Source organism: Aulonocara stuartgranti (genome assembly GCF_965226115.1).
Source record: "Aulonocara stuartgranti genome assembly, chromosome: 13".
NCBI classification, from domain to species: Eukaryota; Metazoa; Chordata; class Actinopteri; order Cichliformes; family Cichlidae; genus Aulonocara; species Aulonocara stuartgranti.
The window spans coordinates 5,502,755-5,521,573 of NC_138949.1; the positions used below are offsets into that span (position 1 = coordinate 5,502,755).

Here is an 18,819-nt window from a genome sequence, read left to right on the forward strand (position 1 = left end):
TCCCACAACATAAAGCTTCAGAACTCTAAAGGTTGACTGGCATTACCACAAAGACTTTGCTGGCACTCATTGTAACATTATGAACCCATGAATGCATGGCTATTCAAAATGTAGTCATTCCTTTATTCATTTGATCTTGAATTCACTGATCCTTTTTGCCATGTTGGGGTCAAATGTTTTTTCCCTCTTTTTTTCCTCTGGAAATAAATTACAGAGTTTGATCATGTGATTACAGGTTTGATCATGTGACAAGCAAACAACCTAAAGATCATGAATCATTATCGTTCTTGTCCTTTAAACATCCTGTTAGCCTACGATGTGATACTGTATATATTAGAGGCCAGTAGGAAATGTAAATTCGTTCTATATCATTTAAAATGCCACACTGTCAAAAGTAAACACAGTTCAATGCAAATACTGCACATTTGTGAGTTGTATTTTCCATCTATGCCAAATACACAACAGGAAGTAAATAAAACAGATGATCCCATTACAAAGTTACCTGATAAGTAATGCATTAGATCAGGAAGCAGGTAAACAGTAAGTTGGTTTTGGAAGAAGAAATGAGCAGGAGGATGAGGAGGGTTCGAGCACTCCAAAAAGGCAGGTATTGTGGTGATGTCATGTTTTGTACTGGCACACAATGGCGCTAGCGCTCTAAAAAAAATAACTTTAAAAACTTTCTTTTAATCCATCTTTTTTTTTTTTTGTAAATCCAGGCCTCTGTAGTGGAAATTAGCCATAATTCATGTCGTCTCAGCTCCACTTTAACTTGTTTAGCTAATTCTCTAACTACAGTGCATCAGATTATAGTTTGGAGTACACTCACCAGTTGTGGTCACCATCAGTGACCACAACACAATGCATAGTGTTACAACATAATGCATACTATATCATTATACACCTCAGCCACTGTCTATGGATTGGGTGAATGCAAAATGTTGCAAGGTAATGCAAAATTAGTGGAGAAAAAAAGATGATGATTCCCACTGTTACACTTTAGGGGCTCTATAGAACAAGCTTCTGCACAAAGACAGCTCTCTTAGCTGATAAAAGCTCAGCTAGACTCCAATCAGTCCATTAACTTTCAATATACATGTATGTTCAAAAATACACGTTTAAGTCTTTTTCTTACTCATTTGCTTACACACACACGCACACACACACACACACACACACACACACACACACACACACACACACACACACACACACACACTCACCTCTGGTATGAATGGCCCTTGGCCACAGGCAGAGTTTTCACAGTAAACTAACCTTGATCAATAACCTGCTATGGACCTCAGCAAAACCCGCTGTTCTCCCTACTGCTGGATTTCAATATCACGCCTGTTTGAACACTCTAGCCATGGGCCAACTGTGTGTGCGCATGTGTGTGCATGCACATGCGTATGTATGCATGTACTGCTGCCGCATGAATTTGCGCGAGCCTGCAAGCATGTGTGAATGTGTTTGTGGCCTCCTGTACGCTGTGTGTGCTTTAGGAATTCTCTGTGCATGAATTGGGTTGTGTGTGTTTTGGGCTGTGTGTTTGAGTGAAGCCTCGGGGTCCGCTGTGAACGGTGCTAACTGGCCCTCTGAACTCTTTCCTGTGAAGAGAAAGAGAAAGCCACTGGGCATGTGCAGAGGACAGCATGCCATTTACCTGGGCTACGGATGGTTTTTAAAACTGGCAAGAGGGACTTACACACACACGCGCACACACACACACACACACTGAAGATACTCCTGGCTTTTGCCTCAAACGCAAAAGCACACCTTTGCTCCCTCGCCTCAAACACAAACACACTTCAAAAGTTCTTTTTCTTTTTTTTTCTTTTCTCCTTTTTTATTTTTGGAAGCGATGCAGCCAGTACTACCCCTGCGTTTAAAGAGCCTAACCGCTCTCTTCATGTGCCCTTCTCTCGATTCCTGCCTCTGCAAAAAGGCCCCAACGCGCCAGAAAAACTTACTAGTTTACATCCAGCTCTACAACTAGCGAGACAACCTTTTGGCTCTCAAAGGTGTTCGTCTCACAGTGCTCTTTATATACAGTGAAGTGGGGCCACACATTCGGCCTTTGCTCCAGTTCGAGCTGGGCCTTTAGAAGAGTAAATGCTCTGAAAAATAACCACTGCTGAACTCTGGAGGAGTGAATAGTTGTTGAACAGTGCTGCGCTTTATAATATAATGAGACATATATGGGGCTTTTTCCAGTAATGAGGAGTGGATAAGCAATCATTTTTACTCAAACGAGTTTGAAAAAAAAAAACCCATGCCTTATCTGAACCTGCATGCGTGTGTGTTCATTTGTCTTAATGTACATGGCAGGATGTGTACGTGTGTATATGTATTAGTTGGTAGTTGAATACAGCTGACCCAGATGTGTTAAGTGGGTCATGGGAACATCGCAGCCCACACACTGGGGGTTATGGATAGGCAACAGCCTTGTGGTTTGTGTGTGTAAGTGTGTGTAGATGGGGTTAGGACACTGGGGCAGTGCCCTGATTATACTCAGATTAGATTTGGGAATTCATCGCCCCTCCTTCTGAGCTTTACCCCCAACTCTGTCTCCTATTACTTTTTCTCTCTTTCTCTTTGCCTTCCTCACTTTCTGTTCCTTTGCTGTAACCTCTGGGCATCCAGAGGGGTTTGTTTAAGACACATGCTAAATAATCACATTTTGGGAAATTAGAAGATGTAACATTTCGAATGAAGTCTCTTATATTTTGACATTGCAGTTTTTCCTGTTAAAATCCTTTCTGTTTGGGTGTTTCAATCAGATGAAAATGCTATAAAAAGATTTAAGGTTAGCGTAGGTTTATGTTACGTATCCTAAACAATTAACAATGTTAAGAAGTTGTTTTTCCTTATAGCAGTTGTACAAGGTGTAAATGTGAGGACCAATGATTGTCTTTCTGTGTTAGCCAGGGTTTACCCTGTCTCTCACCCTATACCAGCTGAGATAGGCTCCATCACCCCAATAGATGGATGGATGGTTGCAAGGTTGCATGGATGACAATTTTACAAGGCGTAAAAAAAAAGGTTTTGAGAATCTTTGGAAATCTTGATTTCCCATTCAAGAGCCTCATCTTATACACTTCTATACATGAACATTTTCATGGTGGCTGCTATTTTTTGATCACTTTGTAGAAGTACTTTGTTACTTGTACCTCTGCAATGTGTTTCTGGAAATGCTCCAGTGTCTGAAAAAGGTGACGCTTCAACTTGATTTACATTTTAGGAACCGAACAAGGTCCCAACAAGGCAAATATGACAAGTACAGCAGGCTGGAAATAAAGTTTGTGTTGGTGCAGGGAAAAAAAACAGAATTTTCAGCTCGCTCTGTGCTGGCACAGGATGGTAGTCTGGCACATATTACACGTGTGGTCAATTCTGAATGACAGAATGCTCCTGGTTTCTCTCTGCGCCTGAAACTCTGTTTCCCGGCTTGGAAAGGGTGGACTCTTCAACTGTCAACTGCATGGTCATAGCAGGAGACCCAGCTTTGAATCAGCTATGATGCTTTACACAAAATTAATGTCAGGATGAAAGAGAATTCAATCTTTGCTGGCTGCACAAGTTTGAGGTTTTCTTTCTACTCTATTTTTTTGTATCCCTTTCTTGTGCTAATGTTTTGGGCTATGAGGTTGTTTTTTAATGCTTTTTGTAAAGTGCAAATTCCTTCAAAACCCAACTGAAGGTCTTTTTGTAAGTCTCCACAACTGTGTCAGTTTACTATCGCAAGTTAGAGAACATATACTATATGGACCAAAGTACTGGGCCACCTACACATTACACCTAAAGGAGCTGCTAGAAACCCATGCCATAGAGCTTCTGATGCACGTCTTCTGTTCTTATCCTAAAGCCAGAACAGGTTTGAAACTTTAGAGTTAGTGAGTCTCTGAATGTCTGGGAATACACGCTTCTTTTGCGGTGGAGGAACACCAAAGTAATTGCTTACGGAGCTTGCTTCTTTGACATCTTTAAGAGTTCTGAATAAATGTCTGTCCTCCTCCAGAACAACTTATGTACGCAAATGCGTGTTGCAACTTCTTATCTGGTGCGCGTCTTTTATTTTGATAGCGAATGTGCACCTGCGGACCACTTATGTGCAGCCCTGGTTATAAATCCTTACCCTAGGTTGGAGGTTAGGGTTGGGATAATACCACAACACCAACAGCAACTTTGGTGAAAACCAGCCCAAGAACTCTTCTTAACCATCTCCACAGAGAATGTACTTGACTGCATGTTGAAGGCCAAGTGGTGGGAGATGAAATGGGATCTTTGATGACAAATATAAGTTAATGAGCAGTACATAGTTTTTTCAGTTCCGGGAACAATCAGTATTTTACTGTCCCCTTCTTGTCCTTCCATGGGAAAAAAATAAATAAAATAAAACTAATGTCTATATCTGAACTCGTCAAAAATAGATGTCTGCTCTAATGTGAAGTACCATACCTTCTTATGAAGGAAACATGTTAAGTTTGCAACTGAAACTGGAGCCAAAATGTAGCAATTTTTCAAGTATTTTTGTATTTATTATAGGAAGAAGTGTGGTGTATGTCAACCTAGTCTGGTCTCATGGCCAAATAAATTGACGTGTACATGGACATGATTTACAGTGCAATTTCTCTGTTTGTGTCTTTGTATCTCTACACCGTGATGTAAGTGCATAAGGATTGTCTTTTTTTTTTTTTTTTTTTTTTTACATTAAAGTCCTTTTATTACTGTTTTTCAAACCTACCTTGAAAGCCTGGACCAGGATGTTTTATGCCAATTTTCTTTTTTTCTTTTTTTTGCCATGTTTTATAATTTTTTTTATTGTCAGCTTTAAAGTGAAAATAATTTTTCAATTTGAAGAAAATTTGCTTTCTGCACCACATATGTTTCTCAGAATTCTCTAAAGAATTCTCAAATTCTTGACCTGGCAGCCAAGAAAACAGAGCTTTGAAAAGCTGACAGGTGTATTTTAGTCCTAACTATATTTTTCTAAATCTAACTAAATAGTTAGATAATGAATAACAATTAAAGTAAGAGGTGAAAGGAAATACGAGTAATCCATAAGAAAGGGTACGACTAATGGGTTCCCAGTTAGACTTGATCAGTGTCCGTTGATATGTGTAGTCATTACACCTTCACTACCCACCTAGCCCCAAAATATGTGAGTTTTTCACCCTCACACTTGAAAAAATATATCTGCTGTGATACTGTGTCATGCCACCATGGCTACCTGATTAGTAACTGGATTTGCTTATGTCTGTTCCTGGTGTTTTTCTGATTGTGTCCCCAGTGTGAGTGGAAATGGGGCATGCAGGCATGGCGGGAGTGCTGGGAGGAGAGAAAGCAGCCAGGGTGGCACATTGACTGGAGGATCGCCAACCGCTCTCAAACAGGTAGGAATCCATGCCAACTCTGCCTCCCTACCCCCCCCCCCCCCGGCCCCCCTCAGTACGTCTGTCTGAATCAGTGGCCGTCATGCTCGCTGACATTCAAACTTTGTTACCTGCTGTAAAGATTTACAGCTTTGTTTCCATTACTTTATCTGTCACCGCTTCAGTGGTGAATATGACACAGTAGATCTCTTGTTAGCGGATATGGAGCTTATAACCTCAGTGTATGTCAGGCTATGTGCTATTTTAATCATCAACTTTTTTTAAGATTCACCTAGTAGCAGTTTGTGTTTATAATGCAAATACACTGGGTTACTTCAATAGACTGAAGACAGCTTAAAAATGCATAGATTTTCAGGCAAGCTATGAATTGAAATATCCCTCCATCCATTTTCTGCTGCTATGTGGGTCCAGGTCACAGGGGTCAAAGTAGAGATTCAGATTCAGTTTTGTCCCTGGCCACCATCTAGTCTAGATCGTATGCAGCAACACCGAGGTGTTCACAAACCAGCAAAGAGACATAATCTTTCCAGTGTCTCCTCTTAGTAGAAAATGCCTGAAACACATCCTCCTCAAAACGGAGGAGTAGCAGCTCTACAACAAGTTCCTGCATAGAGTGACCTCAATGCCTGAGGTCACTCTATCTCAAAGGTTGAGCCCAGACACCCTATGGATTAAGCTCAGCACTTGTTTGCATGATAGAGATCAGGCTGTGGTCAGCGAGGTAGGCCCTGGTGCTCAGTTGCCATGCTGGAATTACTCATATTTAAGCGTTCATTCTATAACACCGTCTATAAAACAGCTACCCACTGCACTCATGGTGTCACAGCTTTGTTATTTTAACATAACAGGAAGCATACACATAAGACAACATGCTGTTTTAACAAAACATAAAGTACAACTGAAGTATTAGATCCTTTTGAGGTTTTGAGACTTCTACACCATCAGTGTGATTTCTTTCCCCTTGAAAAACCCAAATAAATTGCACAATAATTTTTTTAAGCAACACATTTAAAAAGGACGAGATAATCAACAGTGGCACCATAAAAACGCAACTTAATATTTTTACAGAATAAAAAATATATATTTTGAAGTTAATGTTCATTATGCTAAGAAATTTTCAGAAACATTTTTTCTAAAAACAACAACAAAAGCAAAACAAAATAAAACAAAACAAAAAAACCCCAAGTATGCTTGCTCCTGACAGGACCATTAAGAAAGGTTTACCTACTCCATATAAAAGCTGGTGAATTGCTTTTCTTTTTGGCTTTATTGTAGATGATGTTCTGAGGTTCTTTCAGGAAAAAAATGATGATGAGCAGCATTTATTTGTTTTCATAAATGTGTTTAGTGTATAGTGCTCTCATTTAATGAGATCACATGATATCTAACAGGCGTCCAGACTGCCAAAGGACAGTGGCTGTGACTGGCTCTCAGACAGACTCTGAACATCAGGTGTTTAAATTCAACCGGTGTCAGCGTGTTAAACATGACTGCTAGGGCCAAACTGGCCCTCAGCTACACGCTCTGATGTTTATATAGCTCAGTCTGAGCCAAATGCATCCCTCCAACACACAGGTCAAAAGCTATGAACTCAGAGTGGACATTTGCCAGAGAACATGGAGAACATGGCCTGCCAATTGCTACAAGCCTGTGGCCAGACGGCTAGTGTGCAGAGTTCAGGAGCAGCCAAGTGGTGTCCAGTGAGGGATACCCTGGTTTACTGTTGGCCAAACAACGCCTCCAGGCTGGCTGGACTGACTCAACATGACTGGTTTCTGTGTAGACAGAGTGAGGAAATACGCCTGTCCACTGTGGATTTGCTTTGCTGTTTACTGCTTAGAGATGTTGATTACAATTCTGGGTTGATTATGTTTCTCCTTAAACATGCCAGCAGTGTGTGACTTGTTACCTTATAGAAATTACAAACATTTAAAAGTATTCTCCTAGATAACAGTGTTACCTACTCAGAAAAAGTAACTGGTAAAGATAAGTTTGTGTTATCAAAAATAAACGCTTTGCTTTGCAAATGTCAATTATAGTTTGCTTCAAGTTGACCCCAAATGGTTTATATCCTTAAAGAAAGTGACTGACTACAAATATACTGCAGTAGATTATTATATTATATGTTACATAAGTTATCCATTTATTTATAATACAGTAACAATTTTTTCTGACTGTTTTATTGTTTTCTTTCAACAAATATTGAGAACATCCTCACAGTGTAGATGTGACTGAAACTGAAAGAGGCCCAGTCCCAGTACCCATCCCGGCTCTCTGGGTGGTCACTGCCTCTTTTTGGCATGGCTCTGCTTGGTACACATCCAGACTCCTTGAGGTAAAATGGCACACTGGCGCACTGGCTGTGCAGTGGCTAACATCTCTCCTAGCCTCAGCAAGCAGTCCAGGTGCCATTAGTCTAAACACACATAAACAGACGGTATAGCTTCACAGGTTCAGGATAGCCAAAGCTGGATCTACGGCCAAGTCCACTTACAGGCCATGGGAGGATAAACGCACACTTTGGCCAAACACACACACACACACACACACACACACACACACACACACACACACACACACACACACACACACACACACACACACACACACACACGTGCATAGCCAAAACCAACCTCAGCCACTCTGTGGCCAAAGGCATTTAGAGCACAGTCCCACTCAGTAGGGAATCCCAATGTTTGGCTATCCATCTCTCTTGGTAAAATCTATCTGAGAGGGAAAAGAGGGGGAGAGGGAGCAAAGAGGGTTTGAGTTAAGAAAAGCTGGACAATCAAATATTGCAGTGTTTAACACTTCATTTTCAATCCCTGCCGATTCCATTTCCCGCCAGCGTTAATTGCCGCTGTGCTACCTGCCACCAGTGGTTCTTTATGAAATGATTTCTGAATTGAAGCATATGGACGAGGAGCCGCAACGGGAGCCATGAATGGCTTGAGGAAGGGTCCCATTAAATAAGAGCCAGCTAATTACTTTGTCCTCCCTTTTTGTCCTGCACTATCCAGGCTCTCGCCGCTGTTCATATATCTTACTGTAATGAGTAAAGCCAGGGCCTGGCACCTGTGCTCGGTAATTAAACATATAAATTCTCCCCTCACGGAAATATGTGTACTCACCAGGACTGATTTATAAAGGTCTCTAAATTGCACAGTTGAGCTTATTTTTTTTTCTTTTAAAGGGTCTGGAAGGATACGAGTTATTCATCAGATCAAGCTTGATCTTAAAAAAACAAAAACAAAAAACCCCTGCAACATGTCTTCTCTAAGAATTCAGATTCCCCTCTTTCCACTGTTACTTTTCTTTTGTAGGTGAAGGTGGTGATACTGGGACTGTCAGGCAGACCTTTTGGAATCGGAAATGTTAGCTTTTCCAACCTCACAGCCTCACAGCCAAGAACACCAATGAAAAATGTTCATATAAAAACATACTGTGATCAGAAACGGATCCAACCAAAATAGGTTTATGACTCATTTACGAACCCCCTCCTCAAAAGTTACTTATACTGTACTTTATGACAGACAGAAGGCCATGAAATTGCCAGTTTTCACCTCATATTCCCTTCCTGCATTCTCTTTTAAGGCCTTGTTTTGCACTTACATATTTGTCCATTATAGATGAGCATTTGTGTGTTAAGGTAGCTGTTAAATGATTTTGATTTCTTTCACTGCATTAAAATAAAATAAAAAATCCTCAGGTTCAAAATAAGTCCAATCTTCACAGTTTTATGATGCATTTGCTTATATTCAGTTAAACTTATAAAGCTGTAACCATTTACAGATACAAAAATTGTTTTTTTCTTTTCTCTTGTTCTACAAAAATCAGTGGTTCAGTTCAACAATAGAACCCAACTTTAACAAAGTGACACAACGACATGATCACAAAATGTAGCAAACGTTCATTTTTAGCAATCTTACACCCTATGCTCAAAATGGACACAGTAAGATGGGATATCACTTGATTTTAATTGGAGCATGTTAGTAACTTAGCAAATGGTTAGTACCATGCTTTAAGGCAGGATTTCCCTCGTGACAAATAAAGTATTATCAATCAATCAATCAATCAATCAGTTACACCCAGCTACCACACAAAGGAAAAGATGTTAGCTACTTTAGCTATATTATGTTAGGATGGTACAAGATACAAACAATAAACCAGAAAAATATTTACTGACCACATCCAGCAACTCGAAACTAAGCAAAATGTAGGAACCACAACCATTATAAAGTTAAACTACTCTCAGCTTTGACATGAGTGATGATGAATGCAGCTGCCATACTATTACATCACATAAGGTAACTACACACTAGGATTATCAGTTCAATAGGTGCCTGGAATGTTCACTAGCACAACAAGCAACATTTCTGTATTATAACTCCTAGCTAAAGTTGTGCCTGATTAGCTTATTATTTAAAGATTCAAAATGGTAAGTGCAAAATTTAAAAGCTAACTGTGATCAAATACAACCTGTCAGACAGTAAAGTGCTCTAGGCTTTCACATTTCAATGAAAAGAGCATCAGTATTATTAGAGGGAGTAAATTTGTCCAGTGACAGATTACCCAGTGACTCAATAGCACGACTTACTTGTCTTCAGAATGAAGCTGTACTAGTCGCTGCTCGAAGAATCTTAAGTTCAGATCAGCACCTTCCATTTGCTCGCTAAAACAGTGATGAAGCTGACAGATTTGCTATTAAAAGATCCAAATATTTACCTGAGAACTTCTAGTGAAACCAAATAAGTGATATTATGAGAATTATAGACTGATAACATAAAAGTCTATAACATAACATAACCCATTATGTTACACCCCAGCCTAGGCAACCGGCGTGCAACACAGGAAAAATAAAAATAAGGGAAAAAGGCCCCCAAGCTCACTGCTCTTAAGGAGGGCGAACCCATAAAAAAGACTAATACGGGCTTCCACAAAAATAAAAATCCCAAACGAAAGTATCGACAACTATTTTCTTTAAAGCGAAATACGATATTTATTTACATCAAAACAACAAACTATTTACAACGGGGGGAAGGTCACAACCATGACACACTGAAACACAGGGTTTAAATACCTAGAGGGAACAATCAGGAAATGGACAACAAGAGGGAAACACAGCTAGGGCAACTCAGAACTGACGAGACAGGGAAACGTAAACTGAACACACTAAGATAACACAGACTTTCAAAGTAAAACAGGAAACACATAACAGTCACGCCAAAACAAAACGCCTAAAACAATACACTGCCAACCCCAAATCGTAACAGTTCCCCCCACCCAAAAATCAAACATTTAAAACATGTAACCCCAACTAAAAATGTTTGATTCATGCCCAGCACATGCGGCACCGGCTGCTGTTCTGCAGGCGACGCTGATGGCTGGACGGGCTCCTTGGATCCTCCAGTGGAAACGGAAGTCTGGAGCGGACCCTCGGACCCTCCAGTGAAGACGACGCACAGCTCACTAGCTGCAAACACTACACACAGCTCACAAGCTGCAAGGGCTGGAGCGGTCCCTCGGACCCTCCAGCGACGACAGACGAAGGCTGGAGCGGTCCCTCGGACCCTCCAGCGAAGGCGAATGGAGGCTGGAGCGGTCCCTCCCGGACCCTCCAGCAATGACGGACGAACAGCTGAAGCGGTCATCGGACCCTCCAGCGAAGACAGAAGGCTGAAGCAGTCCCCCGGACCCTAGGATGACTTGACTAGGATGCATATTTATTTTTAATGAAAAATGCCAAATATAGTAGCAAAAAACAATTAAACCTCACTGAAATATGCTGCACATGCAAAGGTTTCAACAGAAACACAACTTTTGACAGTAAACATCTGTTGTTAAAATAATGATCTTAATAAATTCTTTAAAAAAGTCTTTGCTTGTAGTGCATTGTTTAGTAAAAATACAGCTGACATTTGTATCTATCCTGTTTTCTAATTATATATCAATAAGGTTGAAATTTCCAGAACTAAGAGTGGCAGCTGTCATCTTGAGTTGACAAATCACTTATTGCTCACAAGTATTAACACTGGAGTAGGCATCGGGGTGCAATTTCTTGTGAGTGTCCTGAATTTATGAAAATGCAAAAGTATTTGAATTCTTTTTTTTTGCAACAAGTAAGTTTTTGCAATTAGCAGTAAACATGTTAATATGTTTAGTGCGCTTTGTTACTTTTTTAAAACAGTCCCTCAGTGTAATCCTCAAGAGTACACGGTTAAAAGAAAGTACTACCTCTGTGACTTTGAAGGTTTTACGATGCTAAGAAATGAGATGAGATAAGAAATTTCACCATCTGTACATGGAAGTCTTGTTTTGAAACCTTGATTTGAGTTTTTGGTGGCTTTTGGAAACCAAACTTTATTAAGAAGAATTGCGACCATAAACCCATTGGAAGAAATAACGTTGCCGTTATTTCATAAATTTGGTGTTTTCCGTTATAAAACTACAATAAAGAAAAACCTGACAGAAAAAAGATGTCTAAATTCATCTTCTCTAAGAGATGGTCTGTGGATATTTTTATGCAAATTCCACATTGTCTTTTTTTGTCTTGTTGGGTTCTTTCATATAAGCAGACTCTGTAAAACAGAATATAAACTCAGTTTTAATCTCCGCCACGGCTGATGGAATTCCCCATTAGCTGCCAGGAGAACGTTTCCCAGCTGGGAGTCTCAGTTTGAATGTGCTGTGTTAAAACATAACGAATGTCATAATTAACTGGATACATTTTCCATTTAGAATTTGAGCTCTTATAAAACTGTCTACCTTTTAACCCCTCATTGAACCCCTACTCTGCTCACCCTTTCTGCTCTCTCATTATTCATTTCCTAACATGACATTTCTTTATTTGGTTTGCATTATTTTTTTCTGTTTCTTGTTCAATTTCTTTTCTTTTTTGGGGGACTAAGCCAAGGCCTACAGCTTTCAGACCATTTCTGACACTTTTGTTAATAAATCATTGGGAAGTTAATGAAAACGGCATTCAGGCATATCCAAAATGATTGTGTTCTTTGTCATGCTAATAAAGTGAAAGATGTTCGTCCACTGGGTGAATGCCTGCACATTACCAGCAACTTCTGATTATGTGTGTGCCTGTTGCACCTCCTTCTTTCTCCCTCACCCTTCCCTTGTTTTCCTTCATTCTCCTTCTCGCAGACACGTGTTTTAGCATATTTATCTCATAGGTTATCAACATGAATCCAATAGGTTCTCCAAGCAGACATTCGCATCACTCTAAATTGCTCAGAGGGAAATAACAGGATATGGTTACCTTGACTTGCTGTTGACCTCTACTTTCTCCTCTCCTTACCCCCCTCTTTCCACCCCTTGTTTTGCACCTTTGGATCCACGGTTACATATGGAAGGACAAAACGCAATTTAACTCAAAACTTAGCAATGAATCCGAAATTAAAACCCAATGGCTATGTTCCTGTGACCTCAGAATTTGAATGTTAGAGCTGGGATTAAAAAACATACTGGAGTTAATCTGTTCTAGTAGTTGGAAAAACAGGCTTAGTTTTCCACTAACTTAGCTCTCTAATAAGTTCTAATAATAACTACTGTTGACTACTGTACTGTAGACGATTTACTGTTGGTCCTGCAAAGAGAAATAGATGTGCAGTCCAAGTTCAAAGGCACATGCTTCAAATATTTTTCAGCATGCTGATCTCATTTAATTTTTTGCTAAACTATGTAATATGTAACATACGTAATATCTTTGATGTGTCAGCTATCACCTTTTAGTCTGTTTTCAGAATAAACACATTAAAACATTTTTGGTAGAAAAAGTTAAACTTCCAGGCACTGTGATGATATATTATTATAGTAGCTTGCCTTCACCAGTGTGTGAGAGTGAATGAATAGTGGTATTGTAAAGCGCTTTGAGGGGTCCCGAAAAGCGCTATATAAATGCAATCCATTATTATTATTATTATTATTATTATTATTATTATTATTATTATTATTATTATTATTATTATTATAATGATATTCAAATATAAGTCAAAAAAGTCAAGATACAAAGAATGTATCTCACTTGACCTGACCTGCAAGGTTTTATTGGATTTCATATCTTAAATCAATGTAAGACACTAGATAACGTGCCGGTCTGAAGTTCCCAGGAGCCAATTATTTTGTATTTATTTTTTTGTATTCCAGTGTAGTCTGGAGCTTGGCCATTTAGTTCTCTGTATATAAGTGCAAGAACTTTCAATCTTAAAATCTACTGGAACTCAACACAAAAAATATAAAATAGAGTTAATATGAGCTTCCATACTAGAATACATTAATAGCCTGGCTGTAAAAAATGTTATCACTTGGAGATGTGAAAGAGATGATATATCTAAGATGTAACATACGTAACAAAAGTTGTTAACTTTTGTCTGTTTCTGTTTTATACTTTGTCATTTTGTGATCATTTTATCTAGGAAGGTGCTTTATGAATAAAATTTTACTTACTTACTTACTTACTTATCCAAAGAGGACATTACCAGGCATTACAATCTAAGCACAATGACACAAATTCTTGAATAATTTTCTCCAGTCCAACCAAGGAGAGCATATGTTGCAATTTTCATATTACATACATATTCCATCAAGATTTCAAATGCAGTTGAACAAAAAGAAGCAAGAGTCTGACTGATTTTAGGATGTAATTCAGGAGGCGCTATAATGGTGGTCACAGTCTTGGTGACTTTTAGGATGCGATAATTACTAAAGAATCATTCGCTAATCTGGGTAAAATGAGACTCGGGTGGACAGCCTATTCAGCTATTGAGGGTTAAAAGACATATGCAACTGAATGTCATCAGCATAGTACAATGAAATTAATTTTAGACTCAGGACTGACCATTGTGAAAGGTTAGGGTGGTCGTATTAGAGGAGAACTTGTTTATTCTAACAGAAAAGGTCCTATCAGATAACTGACAGGACCTTTATCAGATCAGATAATTGTTTTCTTTATAGAAAACAAGTGGAATGCAAAGCCAGAGGTAGCAGCAAGAACCTGCATGTCCTACAGTGTGTGAGTAGGCCACAATATATGTTGAACGCAATTAAAAGACTCTATGATGCTCGGAACTCCTTAGTAGTTATATTTGAAGTCCCCAACAATAATATTCCTGCCTCATTTAATTGTCGAAGATAAGAACTTTTGAAAGTCCATCCTCATCCTCATCCTCATCCGCTTTGTCCGGGGCCGGGTCGCGGGGGCAGCAGCCTAAGCAAAGAGGCCCAGACCTCCCTCTCCCCAGCCACCTCCTCCAGCTTATCCGGGGGAATACCAAGGCGTTCCCAGGCCAGCCAAGAGATATAATCTCTCCAGCGTGTCCTGGGTCTGCCCCGGGGCCTCCTCCCGGTGGGACATGCCTGGAACACCTCACCCAGGAGGCGCCCAGGGGGCATCCTTGTCAGATGCCCGAACCACCTCAGCTGGCTCCTTTCGATGTGGAGCAGCAGCGGCTCTACTCTGAGCCCCTCCCGGATGGCCGAACTTCTCACCCTATCTCTAAGGGAGAGGCTAGCCACCCTTCGGAGGAAGCTCATTTCTGCCGCTTGTATCCGCGATCTCGTTCTTTCGGTCACTACCCACAGCTCGTGGCCATAGGTGAGGGTAGGGATGTAGATCGACCGGTAAATTGAGAGCTTCGCTTTTACACTCAGCTCCCTCTTCACCACGACGGACCGGTGCAGCGTCCACATTACTGCAGCTGCAGCCCCAATCCGTCTGTCGATCTCCGGCTCCCTTCTCCCATCACTCGCGAACAAGACCCCGAGATACTTGAACTCCTCCACTTGGGGCAGGAACTCATCCCCGACCCGGAGTGGGCACTCCACCCTTTTCCGGCTGAGAACCATGGCCTCAGATTTGGAGGTGCTGATCCTCATTCCCGCTGCTTCACACTCGGCTGCGAACCGTTCCAGTGCGAGCTGGAGGCCCTCACCCGATGAAGCCAACAGAACCACATCATCTGCAAAAATCAGAGATGAGATTCTGAGGCCACCAAAGCGAAAGCCCTCCGCCACTTGGCTGCGCCTAGAAATCCTGTCCATAAAAATTATGAACAGAACCGGAGACAAAGGGCAGCCCTGGCGGAGCCCATCACCCACCGGGAACGGGTCCGACTTATTGCCGGCAATGCGAACCAAGCTCTTGCAACGGTTGTATAGGGATCGAATGGCCCGTAGCAATGGGCCAGACACCAGGGGCGGAGCGTGGGGGTGGCTTACGGGGCTTAAGCCCGGGTTGTTTTGTCAGAAGCCCGGGGTATTTTGGAGTGTAATTTTTTCATAGTTAGATGCCTGGCTGACAACTGTATAAAACAAAAAGTACACACAATATTCGAAGCACATAGTGCACACTGTGGGAATTTACGACTGTGCGTGAATCCCCCCCTGATATTGGTATGATCCAAGCTCAGGCACTAAGCGACTGAGCGAGGGGGCGGGGGGAGCTGCTGCCCGTGAGTGCGCTGTTGGAGAGACGGAGCCAGGCATACTAAGGAGAGCTTAAGTTTGAGCAGGTACCAAAGCAAATCATTCGTACCGTACAAATAATGTAAATATGACGGTGAACCACGAAAGATTGATATCAAACTGATCACTTGACCAATATTATTTTACTTGCTCTTCAAGTGAATCAACAAATGGCGAAATGAAAAGCCGAACAAATGCTATTTTTTAGAGAGTCTTAGCTTACGTGTGTTTATTTCATATTTTCAGTTCTTACCCTCCCCGACTAAATCGGTTTCAGTTATGTACTGAAATATAAGAATGGACATTCGAGGGTTCTTTCAAAGAAAAAACTCAGGTAAATGTTATTTTATATATTATGCTTTGTATGTTGTTCAGTATATTTCTATGCAAAACAAGAGGGATTTCAGTACACAGCAGGATATTCACATTTGTAACCAGATATTTACACTTTAGGGAGAAAACATAAAACATTTTTTCTGTACAACATCAATTTAGAGTAAACTTTTGTTTTAGATAAATATTGAAATATATTTTGAATTAGTTAAATGTCAGAATAAAGAGAGACAGAGCTGTCTATTTATTATCACTTTGATCAAATTTAGGAGTACATGTACACTAAGTTTATTGTTAATTAATAAGAAAACTCCAGACGATTCCATTCTGAGCTGAAGAAGCTTCTGATAGGTTAGCAGAGTCCATGTGAGTAAATTGGTGGCACAGCTGTGGATGCATATAAGGCAAAACACTGTTTCTGTGACATGGGAACATCAAGAGATGTCAACCAAAACACCAGGAAAAGAATCGTGGAGCTCCATAAGTGTGGCTCAGTTTGAATACAATTTGGTGCCATTTGCAATTAAAAAACACAGACAGTTTCTCTCTTTACTCTTAAAGTTAACAAATATGTTTTTATATTTATCAATCTAAAAAAATAAACATTTAGTCTGATTTGATGTTACAATTAAAAAAGTGTTTGTGTTTTGATCTGAAGAGTTTGTAAATATCTGGTTTCAACTGTATATTTGATGATTGTCAGCACAAAGAGGGAGAGAGAGGAGCAGAGATTGAGATGGAGAATGAGGACAGAACAGAGATGAACAAGAGCAGGTGAGACACACATGTTAGTCAAATGGTTGCTTACTAAAAGTATCACTGTATCATAGGTCCTCATGTATCTCGTACCTAGTGTTTCTTTTTAGGTTTGCTATTTTTCAAATTCTATATTTATTAAGTTCTGCAGGCTTGTTTGCACAACAAGGCTAAATAATTATATAAACTTTTCTAAATCTAAATATTGTACTTTGGTAGAATTAAATAAATAAGTGTAGTGCAGGTCTATGATGATTTTTAGTGCTACTATCATCTAGTTCTGATTCTGGTTCTGTCTTGGTTAAGTCCTCAGTAATCCTGCTTTTGAACTGTTGTAGTCCTGTTTTAATTCTGGATCAGTTCTGGGTCTGGTTGAATTGGGGTTTAGTCCCTGTGTCTTGATACAGCCCCGACTTCGTTCTGTCTTGCTGCTCAATTAAAAAACTAGTTTAAGGTGTCCTGCATGTGTGATATATATATTTCCCTATATGAAGTCATTCTTTTTTGAACAAAACTCAAAACAGAGCCTATTAATCTTTCAGTCATTTCTACACCCCCCCCCCCCCCCCCCTCAAAAAAAAAAAAAATCCCACATGCATACTACCCTTTAGGGCTAAGCCCCGGGTGTTTCAAATGTCTGGCTCCTCCTCTGCCAGACACCCCATATTCCCGCAACACCTCCCACAGGACACCCCGAGGGACACGGTCGAATGCCTTCTCCAAGTCCACAAAACACATGTAGACTGGTTGGGCAAACTCCCATGCACCCTCAAGTATCCTGGAGAGGATAAAGAGCTGGTCCAGTGTTCCGCGACCAGGACGAAAACCGCATTGTTCCTCCTGTATCCGAGGTTCGACTAACGGACGAACTCTCCTTTCCAGCACCCTGGCATAGACTTTCCCAGGGAGGCTGAGGAGTGTGATCCCCCTGTAGTTGGAACACACCCTCCGGTCCCCCTTCTTAAAGATGGGGACCACCACCCCGGTCTGCCAGTCCACAGGTACTGCCCCTGATCTCCACGCAACATTGCAGAGGCGTGTCAACCAGGACAGCCCTACAACGTCCAGAGCCTTCAGGAACTCGGGGCGGACCTCATCAACACCAGGGGCTCTGCCACCAAGGAGTTGTTTAACTGCCTCAGTGACCTCGCCCCCGGAAATTGGCGGGTCATTCCCCTCATCCCCAGACTCTGCTTCCTCCTCGGAAGACGTGTCAGTGGGATTAAGGAGGTCCTCGAAGTATTCCTTCCACCGCCTGACAATTTTCTCAGTCGACGTCAGCAGCGCTCCGCCAGCAATATACACATTTGACTTTTGAAAGTCCACGGAAAGAAATGCTGAGGTACCAGGTGGACCATAAATTAAAGCATCATATAAAGGTTGATCTTATCTAATATTCTTTATGGTCATCTCAAAGGAGCTATAAAAACTTGAATTTCAGGATGGCCCACCAGTTGCCATCCTTTCTCCAAACCCACAATCAAAAACTTGTTTTCTCAGCTTCTTCTCCTAGCTCCTTCATGGCTTTCTGTTGCTCCAGCACCACGGAGTGGCTGGGCTGAACTGTTTGGCCTATAAAGCCCTGACAGCCAACCTCCAAGGGTAAATCCTGGCTTTTCAGCAAGCCTCTTGGCACTCCACTGCCAACTCAGCATATTTAAGATATTTTTTCCTCATATACCAATGCCATTGCTTCCTCCCAATGTGTGGTAAGCTTGAAGAGGATCCCTTACTCTACTATGGACCACAAGACAATATCTGGCTGGTTTTATCATCTCTATTGGGAAGACTAGCTTCTTCCTGAGGTCCATCAATATCGTCTTGACAACCTGACAGACTGGCCTTCCTTCTTTGGAAATGTGCT

General features: G+C 40.9%; 1 protein-coding gene across 1 annotated transcript in view; it reads left to right on the top strand.

Moving 5' to 3' along the window:
* The first annotated feature begins 5,367 nt into the window (after positions 1-5,367).
* LOC309720910 (uncharacterized protein) overlaps positions 5,368-18,819 on the top strand; it is a 138,971-nt gene continuing 125,519 nt past the window's right edge. Inside the window, exon 1 of the mRNA XM_082558156.1 lies at positions 5,368-5,393. The gene's annotated coding sequence lies outside the window, so the exon portion shown is untranslated. The remainder of the gene's footprint in view (positions 5,394-18,819) is intronic.